The 14,126-nt window shown below is 49.3% G+C and overlaps 1 protein-coding gene across 15 annotated transcripts in view; it reads right to left on the minus strand.

Annotated features, from left to right (window-relative positions):
- The window catches only part of PEG3 (paternally expressed 3), a 33,666-nt gene extending 24,230 nt beyond the window's left edge, over positions 1-9,436 (minus strand). For 4 of the 15 annotated variants that reach the window (XM_078062415.1, XM_078062417.1, XM_078062414.1 and 1 more), the window contains exons 1-4: positions 9,245-9,435; positions 4,626-4,712; positions 2,278-2,440; positions 1,930-2,059 (exon numbers count right to left, since the gene is read on the minus strand). The gene's annotated coding sequence lies outside the window, so the exon portion shown is untranslated. Of the gene's footprint in view, positions 1-1,929; positions 2,060-2,277; positions 2,441-3,061; positions 3,106-4,625; positions 4,713-9,244 lie in introns of all 15 variants that reach the window. The other 11 variants (XM_078062407.1, XM_078062405.1, XM_078062404.1 and 8 more) reach the window with 7 other exon arrangements.
- Between the last annotated feature and the right edge of the window lie 4,690 nt (positions 9,437-14,126).

Consider the following 14,126-nt stretch of genomic DNA (forward strand, 5'->3'; position numbering starts at 1 on the left):
AAACCACTAACGTAAAAAAACTTTTGAAGCATTAAATTAAAATAATAAGGTATAAAATCGTACAGCACACGTGGCATTTATATGTACGTAAAACAAACGATGAAAATGTCCACACAAAGGAATATAGACAGCAAATATAGCAAATACAGAAAATGTCCACACAAAGGAATACAGACAGTTTTTAGACAGCAAAGCTACAGGTGGAAATGTATTGATATGGAAATTCCTGTAGACACTGGTGCACAGCTACAAAGTAGTACCTGCATACACACAAAGACACACACCCATGTAAGTGGGGACTGGAAGTGGTGGACACGTTCTATGAGCTCTCCCCCCAGCCACCCGTCTCACATCCTACGGACTGCACTCTTGTAGCTTGAGTTTGAAACATTAATCAACTGGGAATGATCTCACTTGTGTTAAAATAAAAGCACACACTAAAACAAACAACTACATGGATATTTAAACATATGGAAGTATGTATAAATTAAACCAGAAGAAAACTTCCATATAAAACTTATATAAAGACTTCATTAACTGGGGAAAATAAAAAAAATAGTAGTAAAAGATACTTCCATTTCTTTTTGTATTTTAGTTTAAATGTTATCCTAACATTTATTATTAACTGGGGAAAATAAAAAAAATTCATTAACTGGGGAAAATAAAAAAAAAATAGTAGTAAAAGATACTTCCATTTCTTTTTGTATTTTAAATGTTATCCTAAGTTCACAATTGAAAAAAAATTTTTGAATATAAAATTTGGAAGTAAATTCAATTGCTGTTTGTCTTGCCTTTTCGTTTCTGCTTGTTACTGTTTATCAGCACTCCCTCTGCTGTGGTTGTCCTCAGGACATGGCCCCTGCTTACTGTGACACTTCATTTCCCCCTCAGGCCACCTCACATTGCTCCCATGGAGTCCTCTACTCACTACCTGTATACCACCCTCAAGCCTGTGCACCACTTGATGGCACTCCACATGCATGCCCTCCCCTCTGTCCTACAGTTCAAACTAAATTCTGGCCACATGGCACACCCGTCACCTTCATTTTCTGACTTGGAGGAGGACCCTCGCACAGCCCTAGTTACTGAAGCTTCTGCATTTCCCTCTGCTCTCTGGAGTAGTACGTGGGTTAAGCAGTAGCCAAGGGCAGGGTCTTAAAAGGTCTGACCACATTTGGCAGACAGGGGCAAAGGTGGAGACACAAAGGGACCAGGCCTGACTCTGGTCCTAGGGGCCAAGGGAGACCACTAATTCCAAGAGAAGGCAAAGAGAGGAGACAAATGATGGAAACCAGTCTCATTCTCCACCCTGGGCGGAAGGGTTTATGGATTTCTAGCTGTTCTTTAACCTCCAAATATCTGTTCTTACACACACCGGACATCTAACCATGAAACGTTACATGCATTATAAGCATTTCACGTGGAGTAAATTTCAGACATGAGCTTGACCACCTCAAACCACAAGACAGCGGTGCTGCCGGGACAACAGTGTTGCCATTGTGGTTTATACGGAAGTTTTAGTGCTATTCTTTAAATGTTTTAAAGCACTTTACTTCTCCATTTCATGAATAGAAAACAAAAATATGGGTCTCACAGTTAATGTAACTGAAACAAAGATGGAATTCATCAGGAATCCCTGCTGTAAGTGTGGTGTCTTTGGCCTCAATCAAAGGATGAATGGGTCAAGTGTTCAACTGAACTGGGAAGAACTCAATTAAAGAACACATATCACAGGCTTGGAAACGTGAGTGGGACATGTAAAGAGAGATAAAGAAATCCTGTGACCCCACTGTTCGACCTCAGGCTCCCCACATCCCATCAGTTGAGACAGAAGCTCCATGAGAGCTTCTACAACCCCATCTCTACTTACTTACTTTGGTCCCTCATCACGGTGCACCTAGATTCAGCCCCCTCACTCATTCTACCTACCTCATCCAAGGGGGCTGGAATTGAGAACTTTAAAGTCAGGAAGCGAGGAAGTTACTTTCTTCATTTCTCAGGGACAGCATGGTGTGCGGTCTCCTCTCTCTTCTCGTTTGCTCCATTCTCCTGCCTCTTTCTGCAGACCGACATTCTCTACTTCAGCATGCACATGGGTAAATGCTGCCCCCGTCCCAGTCCTACCTCACCTCCCGGTGAAGTGCCCAGTGCCGACAGACTAAGCAACCCAAGCTCTCCGAATCTGCAAGTGCACACCACGGCTCAAGTTCTTCTAGGATAGTGGTTCTCAAACTTGGGGGTGCCAAAAGCCATCTGAGGTACTTATGAAATATGTACCTGCTTTTCCAGGTGTGATGATTTAGGAGGTCTGTGGTTCTCCAGGAAAGAGGCATTCAAATAAGCACTCCAGGAGCTATACTTTGAGAACCACTGCTCTAGGCTTAGGTGTCCGGTCTTGTCCAATTGACCATGAGCAGGAGCATACGGACAACAGGGGCTGCTGGGGGACCAATTTTACATGGGAATATCAGCAAAGAGTAAATGACTACTCTCCCTACCACACTGGCTGCGATCTCCACCCTCTGGTCTTTTACATGGCTCCTCTCAGGTAATCTCCACATCACCCTGGGCTTACTCTCTCACATAAGCTCAGCACTTACCACACTGCCGCCAAATTTCCTTGTTGTTGTCCATTCTTGTGGGGTTTCCCCAAAAATTTCAGAAGAGAGGAAGTAGTATCTAAGAGTTTAGTTTAATGATCAGATCCCAAATAGTTCAAGATGAATAAAGCTATTTTAAAGAGAATGTCTTCTGAGCCAGTATGACTTATCTGACCATATTTTAATGTCAATAATTAGCTGATCAGATTTTTTTTTTTCCCCCCAAAAGAGGAAGGACATGGAAAGGCAGGCCACAAAGCATGGTTCATCTAACCATGTACAGGAAAGGGCTACTCTAGTCAGGCCTAATTTGAATGGAAATTGGGGAGGAAGGGGAGTGTAGACGGGGGCTTCTGGTGTCCTAGTAATCCTACCAAGAGCTTCACTGCAACCAAAAGCTACCTTAGAGGCCAGTGCTATTAAACCTTTTCTGTATCCTCTCATTTGGATTCCATACTCACCAAGCAACCTTCTCATTATGGTTTCGTTTCCCATGTAGGTCTGCCTACAGGGAGAGAATTTGCTGATCATACAAACTTTTGAGGATTTGGGCCCCTGCTGTAGTTATCTCCCACCATAAATTGATAAACCAAAATTGAGAAAACAGGAACATTGTACTTTAGTCACACTATTTTTCAACATAAACTAATACGTCAGTAGGATTTCTATAAGTCTCCTGAGCTTCAGTCATGTGTACCTACTAACATGAGTCCTTAGCTGAAATAAGGTTTCTGAGTCTCCACAGGCTTCAGCACCAGACACTGGATACTTGGAGCATTCACTGAGGCCAGGAATAAACAATCCATTCCCAGGGGCCCACCTGGGACAGCATGTGAGCTTTTCTCCGGATGATAATACACCATCAGCATAGCCACCTATCTTGAGTTCTCATTTAGCAGATACTGAAGCCAGTGATTATGCTACCCATTTCCAGAGACACAAAGTCTAGCATGGTCCTGTCCCAGATTGGGCATAGTGTCCATGTTTGCTGATGGAATGAATAACTTTTGCTATTTTTCTCACTTCCTCACATAATGTGATTCGCTGCACCTTATCTGAAACAGTCAGCAAGCCATGAAAGAAGAGTACAGGTCTTACTGAGTCTCTTAGTACCTCTCTCAAATCCATCCACTTCACGTATGCCCCTGCTCTGACCCGAATCCAAGCCATCATCTCTCACCCAGACCTGAGGTGGTCTCCCTGCAACCAGTTTCCACCCTCCCCTTCTCACCCCACAACCAGATGGTATGTTTAAAACACAAATCTGACTCCCATGTTACTTTCATGACTAAAACAAATGAATGGTTTCCCCCACTATGCTTCATATCAAGCCCATATACTTACCACTAACTGCAAGGCCTTTCACAACACAGCTCCAATTGACCTTTAAAATCCCCACCTTGCTCAAATGCCACTCAATTCTTTCCTTTGCTCCAGGTATCCTAGGCTTTTGGCTCTTATCTCTGGGTCCCTCAGGAATGCCCCTGTCCCCTCTGCTTAGGACTACTCTTCCCAAAACAACTACCATCCTCCTTTCTTCAGAACTCAGCCTTAACCTCAATGACCTTCTCAGGAAGGCCCTATGTGGCCTTTTTCAGGTTAACTGTTGTTCATAGTGAATATTCTCTGTCAAAAACATGAACGATACAATTATTTTTTTCAACGTTTTCATTACCCAATAGACTATGAGCTCCAGGAAAACACTTCCTTTCCCACTCAGGGCCATGTCTGATAGACGAACCGATGAATCTCTCATGTTTCTTTAATCACCCAACAAGAGAGAAAGAGCAGGCCTGAAGGTGCAGCTGAGTGTTGGAAAAAGAAGTAGGAAACTGAAAAGGATAGCATGAGGCCAAGGAGAATTTCTGGCGAACACACAATTCACCAGAAGAGTGAGTTTTCAGAGCACAAACGGCACTTACATGGCTATATGGAACACATATGCAATAGAAAAGTGTCAGGATGAGGAAGAATGTGTTCACTCAAAGGATGAGTGTGGCACTGCGAGAAGGGAATTCAGCTCACCTGGACCTGGCCACCTAGTGTTTGGACCTAGTCCCTCTTCGTCTTGCCAGCTGTCTGTGAGAAGGGTAGAGGCTCGAGAAGGCAAAGCTGGAGAAGGAAAAGAAAACATGAGACACTAAACTTACTTTGTATATACATTCCTCAGGCTGAAAACGACTGCATAACAGGTGCATCTCCACTTCCCCCAGTGACAGAGGTCAAACCAGCCCAGGAAGAAGAGTTCTCCCCAGCCCCCCAGGATGGAGGGGCCCATGGGCATTGCTCCCTGAGGCACCTGTTGTACCTTGGACTGTAATCACAGCCTTTTCCCAATGAGGTTACGTCAGTGGGTGTGTAAGTCTGACTATCTCAGAACCCTTTCTAACAAGCAGAGCAAAATAGTAAAGACACGGGGCTTTGGATTAAGAAATCAATTCAAGAATCCAACTTCCCACTTATTAGCTATGTGACATTGGCTGTCCCTCTAAAAGCAGGTTACGTCAGTGGGTGTGTAAGTCTGACTATCTCAGAACCCTTTCTAACAAGCAGAGCAAAATAGTAAAGACACGGGGCTTTGGATTAAGAATCAATTCAAGAATCCAACTTCCCACTTATTAGCTATGTGACATTGGCTGTCCCTCTAAAAGCAAAGGATTCATGTTGTAGGCAAAGACTGGGAGGAAACAATAGCTATAAAGTAGTACCATTATTTACTAATTACATGCCCCATATAGTGCTTAACATCTTACTTTTATTGTCTCTGTCACTCCTCACCACAACACTATTAATTTTCTAGTTCCCACTTTACAGAAAAGCAGATGTTCAGAGAACTCAATCTCAGACCTCATGGCAGACTGTTATAGATCATTGTAATGTCATTCTGAAAAACAGAACATCTACTGACATTTTCCATGAAGAACACATGGAGTAGCAACAATATGTACCCCTTAGAAAAGTGAATTAAAATTCCAGTTTTTCCATTTAGTAGCCAGTGATGCAGGGCCAGAAATTTAACCCTACCGTAAATTTAAGTAATACGAAGAGATTAACTTATATTTGAACCTTAGTACTACTATTATTAAGTAATAACATCACTCCTTAACCTTATATAACATTTTAGGAATTATCAACATGCTCCCAGTGGATTAATACTTCCTATTCCAAGTCCCACTGTGCCTCAGAGCATGCATGCAGTCAATTAGAAGCACCCGAGGGAAGTATCTTCACGATCACAGCTCTACTATATATTAAAACATTGTTCACCAGTGGATGTACGTTCTTAATATTCTCTCACCACCTGGTTGGGAAGGAAGGATCCAACGTGTTACCTTCCCTACTACCTCAGAAAAAAAAAAAAAGGTAGGGACTTATAAGCTGCTTTGTTGGAGCTAGGACTCGAAGCAGCCTCCTACTTTAAGCGTACACTTAAAGAACACGGTGAGAGCTAATCCAGTGTTGGAAGCATCTCTGTCCTCCAGAGGACGCTGTGGCAGTGCCACAAGGAGTTCTGCGCACGCGCAGCGCCACCTCACCGCTCCAAGCAGTAGGCCCCGCCCTTCCAGCTCTGCAACGCCCTCCGCCCCGCAAGCACGGCGGACTTGCCTGGAGAGCCTCCTCCCCATAAGCTCCCGTACCACGCCCCTCTCCTAACGGTCTGTAGCTCTGAACTGTGCAGTTCACAGGCTTTCAGACCTTCTTCTCTGCATAAACTCTAGTGCCCTCAGAGCCTCCACACCCAAGCCGTACGTCCACAGCCTGCCTCCTCCGTTTTCTTGAGACCCTGCCCTTCCCCAAACCTATTACAGTATCTAAATCTGAAGCCCAGGTTTTCAGCCTGACCCTCAGAGCTGTGCAGGTGAGCCCTGCCCCCACATTGCCCCGAGAGCTGGCTCTGGTGTCCTTCCAAGGAAACGCTGAGCCTGCTGCCATGCTGCATGGCCGCTGCGGCAAACACTCTGGGCCTGCCAGCTGGCGCCTGCCCAGCAGCCCTCAGGCTCCTCTTGGCCAGCAAAGGTAGGCCGGGCTCCACAGGTGCCCTTAGTCACTCAAGACACGGCAACGCCACCCTCAGGCCCACCCTGCAACTCCACGGGCATTCATGATGGCGCCTGCGCAGTAAGCCTCGGCAGCCACCTGCCGGCCAACAAACCTACCGCTAGGGTGGGTGTGGGTCTGCGGACCCTGTCTGTCCTTCAGGACAAGACAGCCTCTCCCTCAGGTCACCCTCCCCCGCAGCTCTGGCATCATTCAAGATGGTGCCCGTGCAGTAAGCCTCAGGGGGCCACCCCAGGCCAACATACCTAGCCACCCAATGGATAGGAGTCTAGTCTCCCGTCAGTCACTCAAAACATGAAAGCCCTCCCTTAGGTGTGCTCCCAGCAATAAAATCACTGATGATGACATCTGCGCACTAAGCTTTAGCTGTCACCTGTTGATCAAGATAGCACTCGAGTGGGTGGGGCTCCACAGGCCCTCCCCTTGGGCCCGCCCCCGCAGCCAGCCCCACTGTCACTCAAGATGGCGCCTGCGCAGTGAGTCTCGGCTGCCACCTGTCGGCCAACAATGCTGAAGCAAGCCGAGCTCCGTACCCCTCCCCTTGGATCCACCTCCCGTGGCCAGCCCCACTATCACTCAAGATGGGACCTGCGCAGTCTCGGGTGCCACCTGTCGGCCAACAGTGCTAGAGTGAGCCGCGCTCTGCAGCCCCTCCCCTTAGGCCCGCCCCACCCCTCCGCGGCCAGCCCCACTGTCACTCAAGATGGCGCCTGCGCAGTTAGTCTCGGCTGCCACCTGTCGGCCAACAGTGCTAAAGCAAGCCAAGCTCTGTAGCCCCTCCCCTTGGATCGCCTCCCGTGGCCAGCCCCACTACCACTCAAGATGGTGCCTGCGCAGTCTCGGGTGCCACCTGTCGGCCAACAGTGCTAGAGTGAGCCGCGCTCTGCAGCCCCTCCCCTTGGGCCCGCCCCACCCCTCCGCGGCCAGCCCCACTGTCACTCAAGATGGCGCCTGCGCAGTAAGTCTCGGCTGCCACCTGTTGGCCAATGAACAGTACTAGAGTGGGCCGAGCTCTGCAGCCCCTCCCCTTGGGCCCGCCCCCCGCGACCAGCCCCATTGTCACTCAAGGTGGCGCCTGCGCAATAAGTCTCGGCTGCCACCTGTCGGCCAATGACAGTACTAGAGTGGGCTGAGTTCTGCAGGCCCTCCCCTTGGATCCTCCCCCTGCAGCTCTGCAGGCCTTCAAGATGGCGCCTGCATAGTAAGTCTCGGCCGCCACCTGTCGACCAACAAAAATAGTGCCAGAGTGGGCGGCGCCCCGGAGGCCAGTCCCCGCCCCCCAAGCCGCGCCGACAGGGCCTGCGCAACACACCTCGCTGCTCCTGCGCCCCCAGCACTTCCTCCAGCCAAATGATGGGGCCAGACACACCCAGGGTGCAAACTGTCCCCAGACAACAGGGGAAGGGTGGCCCAGGAGAAAGCACGGGCACGCCGACTGCCTGTAGCCCTGTCCCTCAGGACTAATGGTTCCATGATGGCGGTAGCCGACGCGGCAAATTTCAGACACAATGCCTGGCGTCAACAGACGCTGATTCTCCAGACCACACACATGGACCGAGCCAATGAAACGGCCCCCCAGTCACTAGCCATGGCCCATTCTCTGAAGTCAGAGTCCAGACCCCACGCTAGTCGGGGTGGCACCATCAGGGCAAGCCTCTGCAGCCAGACCCTTAACTAGCAAAGAAGGTGCGAAGTAGTGAAGACTCTGCAGCCTTCAATCACTGCATAGAACACGGTCGCCTCAGCAACGGCAGCCCCTGGCCCCGACGGCCGCGGCGGCCACCCAGCCACCATCAGCTTGCGCGGCAAAGCTCAGCCACCCCCCCAAAATGGCGCCAAGGTAGGCGGGGCTCAGCAAGACCGCCGGAGCCAGGCGAGCCGCAGTCTCCACAGCCCCGGCCCCGCCCCAACCCACAGCCAACCAATCAGGACAGCGCCTGTGCAGCCAGCCTCACCGCCCACTCCGAAGGAGGCGCCAGGGCCGGCGGGGCGGGGCGGAGCGGGGGAGGTGGGCCGGCCTCTCACAGCCCGAGAGCCTACCCCACAGGCACGAACCCTTGGCCCGCCCCTTGCGGCCCGTAGCTCCTCCCGCCGCCACTGCGGCAAAACAGGCCCCGCCCCCAAGGACTGGCAGGGATGCAGGGACGGCCCGAGGGACCCAGCCTGTCAGGGACACCGTGGGATGGACGCAGTGGTCTGCAGCCCCCAGACCCAGCCCTGAAACCTGCCAGCCCGCCACTTCCCCGGCGCCCACCCCGGCTGGCTCGCTTGACAGGAGTCCGCGGGCAACCCGCCCCGTCCCCCACGCAAGATGGCGCGGCCGTCCCCCAGCTCCGAGGCCACCTCAAAGGGACGGCCCGTCCCCGGGACCCCGGCGGGCCACACAAGATGGCGCCTGCGGCAAGCGCGGCAACCCGTGTCCCGGACCCGCTGAGGGAGGACCCTGCCAGGCGACGTCCACCGGCCGCCCCCCTTCCCCAGCTGACCAGGGTCCCGGACTGCGGCGTGTGACCGCCGTGCGCCTCACGCTGCATCCTGACACCGTCCTGATGTGGATGTGCAGGGAGGGCACCAGCCCAACTCACCTCCCCTCACCACACCGCCTCGGGCCTGACCAAGGCGCGGCCCGCGTGCACAGTCTAGCACGCCCACAGGGCCCCTGGCGCCCGGCGGCGCCACCAGCCCAGGGTGGACATGCCCGTTCCTCGGTCCCGACCTCGTCCTCCTGCAGCTCCCCGCGTCTGCACCGCGCCTCTGCGCGCGACTCCTTGTCAGGCTCTCCGCAGAGGCGGGGCTCCAGCGCAGGCCAATCAGCAGCCGAGTTTCCCTCCCCGGGCCCCCTCGCCACGCCTCTGAGCCCTGCCAATCAGGCTGCGGTTGCCATGCCGACGGCTTGGCGCGAAGGCTGGAGGTTGACGTCAACTGAGCTGACACAGGGGCCCCTGAGAGGGGTCTGGTAAAGGGGGAGGGGGCGGTGGGCGGGGGTGTGTGACCCCCACACAAAGAAAGGGGGTGACACGGAGAAGGGCCAACTAATGACACCCAACACAAAGCCAACGAAGGAAAAGAAAAATAACATACATTTGTCCAAAAAGTGAAAATCCAGCGGGCAAAACCGTGTATGTTGAAGTGTAAAGACAAACGAGAAAGTGGGAGACGACACTTTTCCGCCTGGGACACAGGAAAGACGCGGGACTCACTCCCGCAGTAAATGCGGAGCTCTCGGAAACCAGGACGAGAAAGACCAAGCACGCCAGAAACCTGGGCAGCCAGGGAGGACGCTGGAACTTCGCGGGAAGCACAAATGGCTGACAGACCCGCGGCAGAAGATCCAGCGCTGCCTCAAAGCCGGGAGAGGCGGACGCCGCGGATCCCCGCACAGATCCCCGCCAGCGCCCGGCACAGACCTGCACAGATGCCCGCAGATCCCGCCAGCGCCCGGCACAGACTGCACAGACCCCCGTACAGACCTGCACAGATCCCTGCCGAGACCCCCGCCAGCGTCCCGCACAGACCTGCACAGATCCCCGCAGATCCCGCCAGCGCCCTGCACAGACTGCACAGATCCCCGCAGAGACCCCCGCCAGCGCCCCGCACAGATCCCCGCAGATCCCGCCAGCGCCCCACACAGACTGCACAGATCCCCGCAGACCCTGCCAGCGCCCTGCACAGACTGCACAGATCCCCGCAGAGACCCCCGCCAGCGTCCCGCACAGATCTGCACAGACCTGCACAGATCCCCGTAGAGACCCCTGCCAGCGCCCCGCACAGATCTGCAGAGACCCCCTACAGACCCCGCCAGCACCCCGCACAGACCTGCACAGATCCCCGCAGAGACCCCCGCCAGCGTCCCGCACAGATCTGCACAGATCCCCGCAGACCCCGCCAATGCCCCACACAGATCCCTGCAGAGACCCCCGCAAACCCCGCCGATACCCGGTACAGACCCCTGGCAGACCCCACAGCATCAGCACAAATCCCTGAACAGACCGCCCCACCCCGAAGACCCCGCCAGCGCCCAGCACAGACCCCGCAGCACCCTGCAGTGCTCCGCAAGCCGCTCCGCAGACCCCTGCCACGCTGGGCAGCAGACCACCGACCCGCAGATGACACCAGGGAGGGGATCAGTAGCTCGGGACAACAGTGAGGGGCAGCTGTCTGGGACTAGGAAAGACCAAGGACTCCCAGAGTTAGGTAAACACATAAGTTGTTCAAGTTTGTAGGAATGAGCTGGTAAGTGTTTTCATTTGTTTGTTTGTTAAGGATGAACCCATCTACAGATAAAACTTGCACAAAAGAATACAAGAAATCCTTAACTGGTTACCTGGAGGGAAAAGGAATGGAGGGGGGCAGGGGAGGAGGAGGAAGGAAGGATTTTTTTTCCCTTCTCCAACCCATACTGTTTGAATATCCTTGATAGAAATATGAATTTCTTCTCTAGCAATAAAATCAATGAATTATATGAAATTCACTAATGTACCCTTTGATCCAACTATTCTACTCTCAAAAGACTAAAGCAAAGAAGATAAGCAACGATGTATGAAAGATCATAAGCAAGCATATTCACGGAGCATCATTTCTTATTAGAAAAGTGTACTCTGCCGAAGAATTAAATTGTATTCTGGTAAATCCATACACTGCAATTTTATGTGGCCAATAAAAATGTAGGATTTTAATTTTAAAGGTAAAAATTCATAAGATAATTATAAAAAGCAGGTTACCTACAAGCACATAGAATATGATGCCCAAAATTAAATTTTCTACTTATACTTAGCAAGTATAAATAGAAATCAGTGGTTGCTTTGTTACATTAAGAAGCTACTGGCTTGGGATGGGGGATGTTTTAAACTCCCCATGTCTTCAACAGTCTCTCCACAGACAGCCACGCCACAGTAAACATAAAAACTGAATGAAAACACTGTGTTTGCTATGCACCTTTGAAACATATTCCGGAGTAACCTCTACAGAAATTCTAGTGGCACCACTGCAAGTGAATGTGGTACTACCCTTAGGTCAGAGGTTTTCACATCTGGTTACCCATTAGGATCACCTGGGGAGCTGTTTAACACTGTAGCTGTTTTGGAGCTTCCGAGGTGATGCTAATGTCTGGTTAAGGTTTTGGAGGTGATTTTAACACATTCTACGGACCCCATCCTCTCTCTCCGCAAAGGCCTCTATCTGCAATACAAGTGTCTCTCTGCATCCTGGACCATTCATTTCCTTCAGATACCACATGCCCTCTGAGCTCCTCCAGCTACTACCCCTTTCCTCAGCACTCCCCCAAAACCTCTCTTGATTGAGTGGTCTTCTGTCACTAACTCAAAGGCCTTACTGCACATTCTCTCCCTCTACTATGCCATATGAGCTTCCATCCCGTCCACACCAAAGAAATTGCTGAGCAATTCCCTATGCAGCTAGGAAACTTGATCTTAATCTCCCTTGATCTTTCAGTAACATTCAACATCCTCATTAAAAGAAACAATAACAAACAAAAACACACACTATCTTATTTTTGGTGACACTGTACCACCCTGATTTTCAACAGCCTCTTCTCCATCATCTTAGCTGGCTTTTGCTCTGTTCAACCTATAAAAGCTCAGAACTCAGTCACTAGACTTCTCCATCAACATCCACTCCCTAGGCAGCAATTTCAGCTAGTGGCATGGTTTAAATATCACCTAGATGCCAAGAGCTCCCACATTTAAATCCCCTGCCACAGAACTTTCCACAGATGCTCAATCTCCTATATCTGTCTGAACAGCTGACTGCTCCACCTGGATATCTAATAGGAACTGAAAGCATTTAAAACAAATATTTAATTTTCCTTTTCCTCATTCTATAATTCTATATATTTCTATAAACAGCACCAGTTGTGGTAGCCAAAAATCTCACAGTTGTTCTTGAGTCTTTTTTCCTTAATATTAGTCACCATCTAATTCATCAGCAAGTCCTGCTGACCCTACTTCCAAGCCATCTCAAATCTGTCCAATGTTTTCCCTCTTCGTGACAATCCTAATTACCATGAATTCCCCTGGTCATTAGCCTACCCACTTGGATCACCTGCTTCCACTCCAAACTCTTCCCTCCCAATATTCTCTACATAACATCCAGCGTGATCTTTAAAGGCGAATAAGATGTCATGTTCCGGCTTGAATTACCTCCCATTTCTTACCCCAGTCGCACTTAAATGTAAGTCTAAAATATGTACCATAAACAAGTTAAAAGAAAAGGCATCAACATCCTTTGCTATGGAAGTGTTAAATACCGATGCTGTAAAATTTAACAATCTCTTCCTTCATATTTCTGCTTTTTATACCTTAAGAAATCCCTCCCCACACTGAAGTCATAAAGATATTCTAATAACCTGAAGTCTTTATGTTTAATTTTCTGTGTGTTTTGTGATAGGGATCTAATTTTTCTCCTGACACGTTTCTGTAGACGGGTAGGCCTGTTCCTAAACTCTCCAGTCTGTCCCACTGGCCCATTTGTCTATCTCTGTGTGTTAACACATCATAGTAATTACTATAGCTTTCAATATCTTGATATCTGAAAGGGCATCTGCCCTACCTTGCTTTTCAAGTGTCTTTGACTATTCTTAGCCCTCCATCTTCAAATGACTTTTAGAATTAGCTTGTCAAGTTTGATGAAATACGCTATTGTGAGGGTGCCTAGCTGGCTCAGTCAGTGGAGCATGCAATTCTTGATCACTCAGGGTTATGAGTTCGAGCCCCATGTTGGGTACAGATACTACTTAAAAAAAAAAAAAAAAAAAACCTGAAAAAAATATATCCTATTGAAATTTCAATTTGATTTTAGGAGGTCTTTTTCCCTATTACTCAGCTAATCGGTTATTTTGGGGTTACAATGTGGTATAGCTTTTTTTTTTTTTTTTTAATAATTTCAGGTTTATAGGAAAGTTGCAAAGATAAAGATTCCTCACCCAGTTTCCCCTGATGTTAACATCTTACATAACCTCGGAACATGTGAAAATGAAAAAATTAACATTAGTACAGAACTATTAATTAAACTACAGACTTTATTTGGATTTTACTGGTTTTTCTATAAATGTCTTTCTTCTGTTCCAGGATCTTATCCAGGACACACTGTTACTTCTCCTTAGGCAACTCTGGGCTGTGACGGCCTCTCAGTACTCCCTTGTTTTTCATGACTTCGGCAGTTTTGAGGTATTAGTAAGGTATTTTATTGATCGTCTCTCAATGAGTTTATCTAGTATTTTCTCATGACTTGCCTTGGATTATGAGTTTTTGAGAAGAATTATCTGCTATTGCTTTTTTGATTTCATATCCAGTGAATTTGCTTACCAGTCCTGTTAGCTCTAATACTTATTAGTCTATAGATTCTCCTGGTTTTTTTGGTAATGTCAATATTTTTATTAATGACAATTTTTTACTCTGACAATCGTAACTCATTCCATTATCATAAGGCATTGGCTAGGACCTCTGAGGT

This window comes from Halichoerus grypus, chromosome 15 (assembly GCF_964656455.1).
Source record: "Halichoerus grypus chromosome 15, mHalGry1.hap1.1, whole genome shotgun sequence".
NCBI lineage: Eukaryota > Metazoa > Chordata > Mammalia > Carnivora > Phocidae > Halichoerus > Halichoerus grypus.